The 13,092-nt window shown below is 41.4% G+C and overlaps 1 long non-coding RNA gene across 1 annotated transcript; it reads right to left on the minus strand.

Annotated features, from left to right (window-relative positions):
• Positions 1–9,111: 9,111 nt before the first annotated feature.
• On the minus strand, positions 9,112–9,397 carry LOC120745975. Its single transcript, XR_005698737.1, has 2 exons — positions 9,366–9,397; positions 9,112–9,234 (listed from the first exon to the last, which is right to left on the minus strand). It is a non-coding gene; the product is annotated as an uncharacterized LOC120745975 (long non-coding RNA).
• Between the last annotated feature and the right edge of the window lie 3,695 nt (positions 9,398–13,092).

The following is a 13,092-nucleotide window of genomic DNA, read 5'->3' on the forward strand; positions in this document are numbered from 1 at the left end:
TGTGTGTTCATATAGTTTCACACGGGCAACGCTTATTGTTAAAGAGAACATAATGCATTCCTTACTTAAGTGTTTAAGATGTTTTGACAAGTCATGATATACTTTGTATTTCTCACCTCAGTATGTGATGTCAGATAAGCATGATATACTTCTATGTTGTTATTTTCAGTATATGTGTGCAAGGTTAGATAAGCTGAGGTAATGCCTGACCTCTCCTCTGACAGTTAAAAAGAGGAAGTACTATGTAACCCATTTTTGCCTTATAAATAAAGCCAGAAGCCTGTGCTCGTGGTGTTTGTCTTCTCAGAGCATTCACCCGCATGTGTGTGTTCTCAGAGACGCTCACCCGTGTACACGTTTTTAAACTCTCTGAGTCGGTCTGCAGTGTCTTATTTCTCTTACTTGTGAACAAATGTCTAAACCCCTGACATTTAATTGGTCCTTCGTAGCCGGATAACTAACTGTTATTTTTAACGTCTAGTTTTCCACAGACGGTCTTCATCGATCCTGACGTCGTGTTGCCTGCGCTGGAAAAAATCTGTGCACAGTAAAGGAGAAAATCCGGGAGCGTGAATTCGATCTCCGGTCAGCGAGGCCCCACGGCGCCAGGACCCGATGAGCCGGATCCAAAACGCAGCGCCACAGTAAGATATGAAACACTGCATTCCATCAAGCGCTAAAATACGTTGATATTGAGATTTTCCTCTAAAATAGTGTGTAAACCTCGTGAGCGCCGACAGATCTCAGTGTCCAAGAGGGACTAGGAGACAACAGGCAAGAGCGAGATTCTAGAAATCGCTATTAAAAGTTCCGGTTGCTCTGGGCAGCAGCTGTAACGGAACTAGTTCCGGTCACTCTAGGAGTGGCTGCAACGGAACAGGTTGAAGGTGTTACATAAAAATTACGGAAAATCTCAATAAAAATCATAAAAAACGCGCTTTGTTTGTGTTGAAATAGAGGAGTGAGTTGTTTTTACGACCCAATAAGCGGTCGAACCACTTCTCTCACAGTTGTTTTCCTGTGTACACTCACGTACTGGTTAAAGTGGGATCGATTAGGTTGTGCGTCATCACGTAAAATCAATAACCGCTCACTCGAGTAGCCAGTGAGTAGAAGCCTGTTATTGATAACCCGCCCACTTTTGGCATACCAGAGAAAGTGTCACAGTTCTGACGTAATTAGTTTAAAATGGGTAATTCTAAAACTAAAGTAAAATTAACAGCAGATGAAGAAAAGCTTGAAAAAAACTGTCAAAATGCAGGAAAAGTCAGTGCAAATAGGTGGAGAAATCCACATAAAATTTCTTGTCCAGCCTGGCAAGGCAAATGTAACCAAGAGTCAATAACTGCTTTAAAAGCTGCTTTGCAAAAAGAACTATTTGAGGAAAAAAGTCAAAAGAAAAAAGCAAAACGTGTAGCAGAATGGCAACTTTTCAAAGCATGGGAGGCAGAAAATGATAAACGCAGTGCTAAACGTGCCCAAAAACAAGAAAATAAAGATAAACAGAAAGCTGCAGGAGAGGAAAAAAGCCCCCCTCCTTATGCTCCTTCCTCTCAGCACACACACACTGCAGCAGCAGCAGCAGCGGCTGCACCAATTCCTACGTCACCACTTCCTGTAATCTCTCCCCACAACTCTTTTCGTTCAGATCCTTATACAGAGGCAAAACATCGCCTTAATCTTATGACTAAACACAATAATTACAAAAAAGAAGGAACTGTAGGTCAGTTTCCAATGGTTGCCTTATCAAATCCTAGATTTGGGCAACCCAGTGGGCCCGCAGACGGCCAAGGAAACATACCAATAGATGATGACCCTCTAATATATGCATTCAGACCCTGGTCCCATAAGGACAGAGAGAATGTGCTAAAAGATGTGCCACCCCTTAATGAAGGTTTCCAGCAATGGCGAGACGCAGTAGAGTTGATTAGACGTGGGTGGGGCTTGAATGGTCATGAAATGATGCAGGTTCTCCAGGATTTATTAGGTTTACGTCTTCCTAGAGCTAGAGGTCAATTTACAGGAAACGATCAAAACAGTGACGTACTTGGACCCGATACTCCTCAGTTAGGACAGGAACTAACTGACTTGTACGATAGAGTACAAGTTAATCTAGCCCCAAGGCCAGATTATGGAAAAATAGGAGAGTGCAAACTTGACTCTGTAGCTGCTGGATTACCTACCTGTGTTCAGGCATGCGCAGCAGCAGCAGAGGCAGTTAAAAAATGTGCAGACATTGTTTTGGGACATAAATTGATCATCAAAGTCCCACACGCTGTGACCTCTATTTTGCTCCAAGCGAATCTCTCTTTCCTCACACATGCCAGACAACTTTCTTATGTGGGGATTTTACTTTCGCAATCACACATCACAATAGAGAAGTGTTCCCAGCTGAACCCAAGCACACTTTTGCCGACCCCTGTAGATGGAGAACAACATTGCTGTATTAAAAAATTAGAGGAAGACACAAAACCTCGCACTGATATACATAGTTCTCCAAACCCCAGTTTCAGTAATGTTTTTGTGGACGGCTAAGCGTCAAAAGACATCTACGGTAGAAATTGTGTGGGTTACGCGGTCACAACTGTTGATACAGTGGTAGAAGCGAAAGCTCTCAGTTCCTCAAATTCTGCACAGAGCGCAGAATTGACCGCAGTCATTAGAGCATGTACACTGTACAAAGGTCAAAGTGTCAACATACATACAGACAGTCAATATGTCTATTCAGCAGTTCACCATTTCGCAAAGATATGGCATAACAGAGGAATGACAACGTCCTCAGGCAACCCAGTTCAACATGCAACCCTTCTAAAAAAGCTATTAGAAGTAATAACGTTGCCAAAAGAATTAGCACTATGCAAATGTGCTGCTCATCAAAAGGATGACACAGAAATAACTAGAGGAAATAACTTTGCTGATAAAGCAGCCAAAGCAGCTGCAGAAAAACACATTGATGTTTTAACAACAGAAACCATAGATTTGATACCATTAGAAATACTAGCAGATGCACAGAAAACAGCATCGCTGAATGAACAAAAATCTTGGTTGAAAGACGGAGCAGAATTAAAAGATAATCTTATGATGTGTAATGGCAAACCAATACTTCCAAAATCTTTGCATAAAACTGCCGCTTTAGTGACACACGGAAGAACTCATGTGTCAAGCGGAGGGATGAGTAATATACTCAATAAACAATTCTATACAAAAAATTTTGAAAGTTCAGCAAAAGAATTTATCAGAACATGCATGATTTGCCAAAAACACAATGTTCAAGGCAATTTACGACCAAAACGAGGCCGGTTCCCTATACCGCCTCACCCATTCCATACAATTCACATGGATTTTATAGAACTAAATGAATCTCAATCCTCCAAGTATGCACTTGTGATAATAGATGTATTTTCCAAGTGGCCAGAAATATATCCAGTGAAAAAAGCAGATGCAATCTCAGTAGCAAAATGCCTGTGTAACCATTTCATTCCGACATACGGTATTCCATCTCTGATAAGATCAGACAATGGCACACATTTTGTTAATGAAGTGATAAGTAAAGTTTCTGAAGCTTTAGGCTTTAGCATAAAACATCACTGTTCTTATCATCCACAAAGTGCTGGATTAGTCGAGAGAACTAACGGCACAATTAAACAGAGATTGAGAAAATGTATGGAGGAAACTAAAAAACCATGGCCTGAGTGCCTAGGTTTAGTTAAGTTATGGATGAGAATAACTCAAGGAGCGGGTGGTCTGACACCATTTGAAGTTGTACATGGTAGACCCTTTCCCCTCCCCATAATTAGTGAGCCAATCAATAAATCTATTGCTGAAACAACAATGGCAGAATGGATGACAAAACTGTTTGAAAATAAAGATGTGATTTTGAGCAATCAGCTGCCGTGTGATCCATCTCCAGTCTCTTGCAGGTTGAACCCCGGTGATTGGATTCTGATTAAAGTCCTCCAGCGAAAGAACTGGAGTTCTCCGCGGTGGGAGGGCCCATTTCAAGTGTTGCTGACAACACCGACAGCTTGTAAGATAGCCGAACGACCGTCGTGGATCCATCAAAGCCACGTGAAGAAAGTGTTTGCACCACAATAAGACGCCGGTTCCCCCGACTCTTACGTGATCCCTGCTGGAGGAAAGGGCTGATTGGGTTTTCCCGCCTTTTACCTTCTCGGCAGTGGTCTACTCACGTGGAGCCCGGGTGTGCCTGGTCGCCCTGAAGAACAAACACATAATAAAGAGTGACCCATCCCACCAAAGAGAGGAACCAATGACAACACCGGAGACGCCTGAAATGCAAGGAGCCAGCGTGATGAATATAGGAGAAGAAGAGCCACCAGCCCCAGCCCGAAAGCTGTTATGCTTAAGTGCTTGTCACTTTCAACGGAAGCGGTTCATATGCCGCCTGATCTGTCTGGTGGCCGGCATCATCTTAGGGGTGATACTCTTCTGGTTGACACCTGGAGGTAAATGGCACCTATTGGGTACAAGGTATGGCATGGCTGTGCGGACAGCATGCATACTTTCTGCTGCCACCCAACTGGTCAGGATGTTGTGAACCAATCTTCATTTCAGATCACACTTTCAAGATAACTGTGTACAACAAGACCAGAGTTAGGCGTGATGTAGAAGTCAAGCCTCATGATGCGATCCTGGGAACTGACGTGCCAGAGAACTTCAAACTCTGGAATACCGGTGAGAAGGTAATACACGCTCTGTTTCCTTGGACAGGAGTAGGAAAACACGCACTACGTATAGAAACGTTAGATTATCGCTTTGGACTATTTTTGAACGCTTCTGCCCGCATTGACAAATCACAGAATGAAGAAATTGATGCAATCCGCATCACTGTCATGCAACACCGAGTAGCTTTGGACATTGTTCTTGCAGAGAAAGGAGGTCTCTGTGTATTGTTCAACAAGACATGTTGCACCTATATACCTGACAACATACACTCAGTAAACATGACAAATGCTTTGAATGTTCTGAAACAACTGAGAGACGCTCAGCAACAGGACTACGAGACTGATGAGCAAAGCTGGTGGGACTGGTTGCTGAGCGGCTCCTGGAAATCTTTGCTGATTAAAGGCCTGTTGGCCCTATGTACTATGATGCTTCTATTTTGCATTTTCGCTGCTTGCATTATTCCTTGTCTGAGAAGCATGGTGATGAAAATGTTTAACCGTACTTTAGGAAATTATGTCCTGATCCAGAGAAATATGGAAGATCCCCATCGCCAACATGATATGCTAAATATGGAGGACAGAGTGGAGAATCTCTATTATAGTCTTCACAGAGCTGCTATTTAAGTATTTCACCAAATGCTGTTTAGATACTTCACTGAATGACATGCAAGTTGAAAATGTGATTTAACAAGTGACTATGCATTGATGTAAACCTGTGAAATATATTAACAACAGGAGGGAAATGTTAGAGATTTTCTACATTATTCAATATAACCAAATCTCTATAATACAATATAATCAAGTAAGCCTTATATTCTAACCAAGTATGCCTTATATTGTATGTGTGTTCATATAGTTTCACACGGGCAACGCTTATTGTTAAAGAGAACATAATGCATTCCTTACTTAAGTGTTTAAGATGTTTTGACAAGTCATGATATACTTTGTATTTCTCACCTCAGTATGTGATGTCAGATAAGCATGATATACTTCTATGTTGTTATTTTCAGTATATGTGTGCAAGGTTAGATAAGCTGAGGTAATGCCTGACCTCTCCTCTGACAGTTAAAAAGAGGAAGTACTATGTAACCCATTTTTGCCTTATAAATAAAGCCAGAAGCCTGTGCTCGTGGTGTTTGTCTTCTCAGAGCATTCACCCGCATGTGTGTGTTCTCAGAGACGCTCACCCGTGTACACGTTTTTAAACTCTCTGAGTCGGTCTGCAGTGTCTTATTTCTCTTACTTGTGAACAAATGTCTAAACCCCTGACACTGAGAGACAGCTTTTTCCATCAGGCCATCAGACTGCTGAACACTTCATAGACACCTCAGCTTCACTACTGGAACTTTAACATTATGCACTCCATACTGTACAGTAATGCCACTGTTTTGCACATGTCTCAACTCTGTATATTTTATTTTATATATTTTATTTATTGTTTACTCTATTTAATTTGTAAAATATGTGTACACACACACACACACACGTAGAAAAATATTTAGTATACACATCCAGAAATGCATATACTATTATATATTGTACATATATTTATTAGTTTCAGATGTAGCCATTCTTGTATTTTGCTTGTTTACATTATTGTATTTTGCACAACTCTGTTGCTTGTGAAGCTCGCACACAAGAATTTCACTCACATGTGCTGTACCAATGTACCTGCACATGTGATGTGACAATAAAAGTGATTTGATTTGATTTGATTTGATGCTCCGCCCACATGGTCAGGAATGTCAGGTGCTGTATCACCAAATGCTGCTCCCGTTGCCTAGCAATAACAGCTGTTTACTTTTGGGGTCTGGTTCATTATTTAATAAAGAAAACATGTCCAAGTACTGGGTGCTGAGTAGGGAGGGGTATCGTTTAGGTTTTATCCGATACCGGTGCCGAAACGGTACTTTTGAAACGGTGCCGGTGCTTAAACGGTGCTCGAACCGGTGCTTAAAAAATAAACACAAACTTCGTCCAAAAACCTCTTGTGTTTTTATTTTTCCCAGTAATTTTTTAAGCAAAATTATAACAAAGTTAGCCCTTTCTGTCAATAAAACATAACGTCTTTGGTTGGAACCAGTGCTTAAACAATTGAAAACAAACTTTGTCATGAAACCTTTGATGTTTAGCAGTTTTTTGCAAGAAGATAATCATATTAGCCTTTTCTGGAGCTATACGGCATCGCTCTTGGCTGATGGCATGCCCAGCACAAGAGAAAACTCTTTCAGAAGGCGTTGATGAGGCTGGGACACACAAGTATTTTTCTGATAGGGCAGATAAATTGGGGAGTGTATCCCTCTTATTCCACCACCAGGCCACAGGGTATTGTCCAGAGGTAATTCCTGGCAGTCTTTTTTTATATTTGAAGCTCCTTCTGTTCCTGCTCTGTGACTGAGGGGACTCTACCCACTTGAGAAGCAGCCTGTTGAAGCTCTCTGTCTTCATCCTCAAACAGCTTTTCTAAGGGTGACTTCTGGACCCTACTTAGCTGAAAAACAACAAAAAAAGATGTGTGAGGTTTGCAAAATAAATAAAGATCACTTTTAGAATGTAGTGGTTGTGTTAGAAAAAATCTGAAATTACATATTTTTCTGGCTTGTCCATGTCAGCATCATCCACCTCGCTGTGTGCTTTGGGGTCCTCAGTGGGAGGCTATGGACACACAGATAGTAAAAGAGCATTCCTTCAACATAGAAACTACATCATGATGCAAAAGGACAAGATTGTACACACACAATGAAAATACCTGAGCAACTGCTGCTGTGGCATTTGCAACTGCTGCCTTCTCCAACCTGTCCCAGATGTCAGTAGCTGCCTCACCATCTAGCCTGCCTTTAAAATGTGGGTCCATCATCGTGGCCTCCTTCAGAAATTTCTGAAGGTTTTCATCCTTTAAGTAAAACAAGATATAACATAAGAGCTGATACTGAAAAAAGGTAACCCTATTTTTCATGCGCATTGACATTGTCTGCAAATACCTGATATCTTTTCTGCAGACTACCCCAGACTTTCTCTTTTATTGAAGAGGTGAAAACACTGTCTTCATCACATCGTCTGAAATGTGCCTCCAGCTTGGCCAGGATGGGGATGATTTGGCTGCATGTGGGTGACTTGTCACTTGAGACACGCATGGTTGACGTGTACAGGACTTGCATGCACTTAATAAATTCCTCTGCCTTGATTAAATCAGTGTGCATGAACCCTTCTAGCCTGTTGAAAAATATTCACAATGTTAAAGGTAACTGACGTTATTTAGCTCTTGCAAGTGATGCTCATGTCATTCACTTACTTGTCCTTCTCCATAGGCTTCCTCAGCCGTAGATCCAGAGCAGCTGCCTGGATTGCATCAAACTGCTCCATAAATCTCTCCACCATCAGGACGAGAGAATTCCAGCGCGTCTTAACGTCAAGAATTACATTATGCTCTGGCAAATCTAAAGCACAGATAGACACAAATATATTTTAAATTACTATAAAAAAGGTAATATGAATAACAATACTTCTTGATATGTAACTGCATGCGCTACTTACTCAGGATTCGCTGCTTTTCTCTGAGCACAGTTTTGCTCAAGGATGAACGTTTGAGCCACACCACAACTGAACGGATTTTGGCACACCAGCTGGAAACTGCAGGGTATGTCATGCACCTTTTGTGCGGCCAGGTTGGGGGTATGAGCAAAGCATCCCACTTTTAAAAAGTCCAATTTTTTTCAAAGCAACATCCATGTTGCAGCAATTATTTTCCTTCCCAAGTGAAATTGCTCCACAACGCTTGATATTTCTTTAGCGACAACTGGACCTGTTTGTGACTCATAAACTGCTTCAGTGCTAAGCACATTCTGCTTCATTTTGCCTTTGTAGATGTAGTGAACAGTCACTGTGAGGAAATGGTCCTGAGCAATACTGGTCCATCCATCACAGGTGATAGCGACCTTGTTAACCTGTGCCAAAATCTGGATGAGGTTGCTTTTCTCCACGCAATACCAAGCAGGTATGAATGAATGAATGAATGAATGTCTTTTATTCGAGCAACCATATAAGTGTGTTGGATAGATCATCCTTGGATGGGGGCTGATACCTCGGATTTAGGGCAGAGGACATCTTCCTGAATTAAAAAAAAAACAAAACAAATTTATAAAAAGAAAGTGTTTTTGACTTGAAATTTAATTCTTTTTTTCAGATAAAATAAATAAAACATATAAACCAGCTCCCAGAATAAACAGGAAATACATTTGAATTTTCATTAATTTTTTTCTTCCAGATAAAAAATAAAAACATATAGCTCACCTTTTATTCAAATATAGTTTACTTATAATATTTAGAGAAGACTTACCAAGCTAAGCAGCTATGAACATATTAACCTTTACAGTATTATACAGTCTATTTTTTATGTCAGAGTAACACAACATTTTTCACCTGAATGATGGGGACTCCACCGTTGAAAATGGATGGAGATCTTTGACTATAAATTTTGTCACTGCCCTATGAATTTCGTCCACTTTTTCTTTGGTCATTTTAGCATTTTTGGCCAGGGTGAAGGGAGTATCTGCCATCAAACAAGAAGGCAGCCGCATGTAGCTATGATGATGTTTGCTAGTTCACCTTACATGCATTAATTTAATAACGTGGTTAGCCTACTCAACGTAAATTACACACGAACAACATTAAGCTACTCACGCAGAGAAGAACGGCTGCTGCTGCCATCATCATCCTCATCATTTCTGCTACACTGGCAGGGCTAGGGGCCAGGACTCTCCTCTTCGGGTTTTTGGATGTTGCTAACTCAGAGAACAGGCACCACACCCGCAGTAGATTTGCTAGGTGTGATGTCTTGCTGCAAGTTATCAAATGTGGTGCATTTCTCGGCTTTTAAAAAAACGCTATGCGACGCCATGTGTTTCATTAGATTTGAGGTGTTACCTCCTTTGCACATTATTACCTTTAAGCACTTGTTGCAGGCTGCTGAGTTTATATCTTTTGCTGTGAAGTACAGCCACACTCTCGAGCGCTTCGCCTTCGGCATTTTAGCTCTGCTCTAAAAAAAAAAAAAACCCGTACGTACCTGGGCCCGCCTACTATCATGGGAAAGGAAGTGACTGGCTAGATTTCTCACGGAAAAAAGCACCGAAATGAAGCACCGAATTGTGCGCTGCTTTTCGGTCTGGTTACTATCGTTTATGTCAGAACGGTACCCATCCCTAGTGCTGAGGCTCAGCGCATATTCTAGCCTGCTGTGTGGGTGGGCAGCTAGAAATCACTGGTGGGCAACATGAGTGAGGAGAAAACTGGAGCAGCCAAGCAGGGAGCTGCAGGTTGCTGGTTTGAGTCTCTGTTCAGATGCTGGTGTCTCCTCTCTCTGAGATGTCTGCAAACAGTCCCAGATAAAACAATAAGGATAATAAACAAACACGTGACTAAAATAACAATTATGACTCTGATGTGTTTCATGTGTAGCAGGATGGCCTCTATACAGCAGTCGCTGCAAGCATCCACATCGCCACACTTACTTTTCTTTAAGCAGGCGTGCTGGGCTCCTCCTAAGGAAAGTTTGAAACTTCATTTCCTTCATGCTGGTGAACTTTTTACCAAATATTTTCATCAAAGCTTCTCCATCACTGACAGGGATTGTTTGGATCTTCACACTCATCTCCACCAACCCTAAAAAATGAGTCTCACTTTGCTCATATAATGCCAGGAGTGTCTCCATATTCCACAAAAGTCTATGCAAACATGTAACAGTATCCCATATTCATATAAATATTATTGATATTATAACAAAAGCTGTCACCAACATCCTTTGTTTAAAAGGCCAAAATGAATCGAGGGAGAACGAGAAGAGGATCGGCAAGTGCTTCACCTCACAATTCAGTACAGCTGATTACATTTTAAATTTCAAATGATACAGGCTGAAAATGTCAAATTAAAAGAAGAGGCAGAAAAATCAAGAGGAGAAGCTCAAAATTCACAGTTTGAAACTGAAGTAGTATTGCAGGAATTACTGCATGTGGGTCTCAAACTTAAAGGAGAGAAAATGGGAAAACAACAGGCAGAAAACCAGAATGAAAAGATGAAGAAAGAACTGTTGGAAGCTCAAAAAGCATTGGGGGAAGAGAAAAGCACAGCACAAGAAGCCAAAAATAAATATCAAACTGCAAAGAAGGAGGCAGGAAATGTGATTCAGGAATTACAGGAGGTGCAGGAAGCTTTTGAAGAGGGAAAAAGGAAAATGCAGTTGGCAACACAAGAAGCTGGAAATGTAACGGCTGAAGCTGAAACACTAAGAAAGGAATTACTGCATGTGAAGCAACAACTTGAAGAGGAGAAAAAACGTAAACACGAGGCAGAAAATGAGATTGAAAATATGAAGAAAGAATTGTTGGAAGCTCAAAAAGTGTTGGAGGAAGAGAAAATGAAAATACAGGAAGCAAAGAAAGAAATGGAAGATACAAAGAGTCACAATGAAAACATGAAGAAGGAACTGATGAAAGTGCAAGAAGAACTTGCAGAAGAGAAAACTGAGGTGAAGGTATTGAAGAAAGAAATGAGCGGCTCTGCGGTGACCAAGAAAGACTGCAAAGACGCACTGAAAGAACTACGAAAGCACAAAAAGGAAGCTAAAGAGCTCCTCAAACACAAAGGGAAACTGGCCAAACAGCAGCTGAAAGAAACATTTAAAGATGCCGAGGAGCGGCTCAACAAAACCTTAAAAGAACTGAAGGCAAAAGAAAAAGAAAAGCAAGGCGAGGACAGGAGGGGATTCTGGAGCAGCCTGCTGAGAAAGAACTGACCCAGCAGCATCTCAATAGTTTCTTCCTCCTCTCTCCACCTTTCTTTCTCCCCATCCTTCTTCTTGGGACGTTTGTTTGTTTTTTAAAAACTGAAACACACAAATAAAATTGCCATAACTTGACCTCATGTTGCCTGCTTCTTTTCTTGTGTGTCTGTGGATGTAAAACAGTAACACACTTTCTGCTCTGTGTCTTTAATTGTAAATAAATGCAATATGTTTTCATTTTAAAATGCAGTGCAAAAAACTTCTGCTCTAAATCTTTTTTTTTTAGCAAAAAGCTTTTTTTTTGCCTGTTGTGGAAGTTTTCCATTTAAATAAAGCCTGCAGACGAGCGGTGAGCGGTAGCTAACATTCTTTAATCAAACACACAAAGAACAGACAAGCTTGATGAAGTCCCTGCATGACCGCGGGACAGACGGTCAGCAGAGTCTCCCTGAGCCCAGCATGGCTCTCAGTGAAATACCTTCTCCAGGAACAAAAGGCAGTACACAGCTGTTTCACACCTTAAGGTTCACACTCCCTTGTTACCTACCAGAGTCCTCGAAGACACAAAAGACTCTTCCTGTGGAGTTGTCTGCTTCCCCCAACTTCCTTACTACACCCCCACCATTTGTCTTACTGTATGGATGTGAGACATGTTAAAATCCAGTGGCACCAAGGCATCATACAATAAAATAATGTGATTAATACATAAGTAAAAGAAATTCCTATACAATCCCACCCTTTGATTCTTAAATCAAAGAATCACATTAATACCAAAATGTCTCTCCTGACATTCTGTTTATCACATCAACATTATTGTTCACTTAAAGGAGTTTCACACTGTGTATCCTCACTTCACTGTTCTCTCACCACCCTGTGTTCATCTTTAATCTTCCCCACAATCTAAGCTCTCACATGCAAATGGCAACAACAGTGATACAGAGGAAAGGCCTTCTCCAGAGTGTCAAAGTACTTTGCATAGGCAAAGTGAAAGCAGCATTAGGTGGACATTCCCAGTCACGGTCATGGCTCCTGGTGTCTGTGCCATTTACAGAGTCATAATTCCAACGCTGGTCTCCCTCTGCGCTGTCACCTTTGGAGATTGGCACGCTCTCTTCATTCCTCAGTTTCTGTTCCAACACCGCGGACGATTTAAGGCAGAACACGTCATACACCTTTGTTGTCTCCCTCAACGGCGAAACTCTTTCATTTTATTTAAGATTTTGCTGTTCTCAATCTCATGACAATCTCCTGGAAGCCCAGTGGTGCAGTCCACTGTCGTTTGTCTGCTGTCCTGCAGATGGTCCCTGCTTCTCAGTGGTCCTCTTGAAGCCTTCTCTCCCAGTCATGGTCTGCATCTGCGCCTCAGTCAATCCTTCCATATCCCTCATGTCACGGTCTCTGCAATTTAAAAATGAAAGCTTCCCCGGAAAACCCTCTTTTGCCCTCTGTCAGCTTAGCACAATTAGACACGCACAATAAAGTTGTGCATTGTCTCTTAAAAATTCCAGGGCTCCCCTGGAGTAGTTTCACTCCAGGCCCTGTCGTAAGAAAAAACATTAGCCAGTGGTGTGTCCTGCTGTAAATCATGTGATTAGATCCCACGATTGATTAACCCTCTGCTGTGGAAAA

Source organism: Simochromis diagramma, unplaced genomic scaffold (assembly GCF_900408965.1).
Source record: "Simochromis diagramma unplaced genomic scaffold, fSimDia1.1 OVJJ01000644.1, whole genome shotgun sequence".
Classification (NCBI taxonomy): Eukaryota; Metazoa; Chordata; class Actinopteri; order Cichliformes; family Cichlidae; genus Simochromis; species Simochromis diagramma.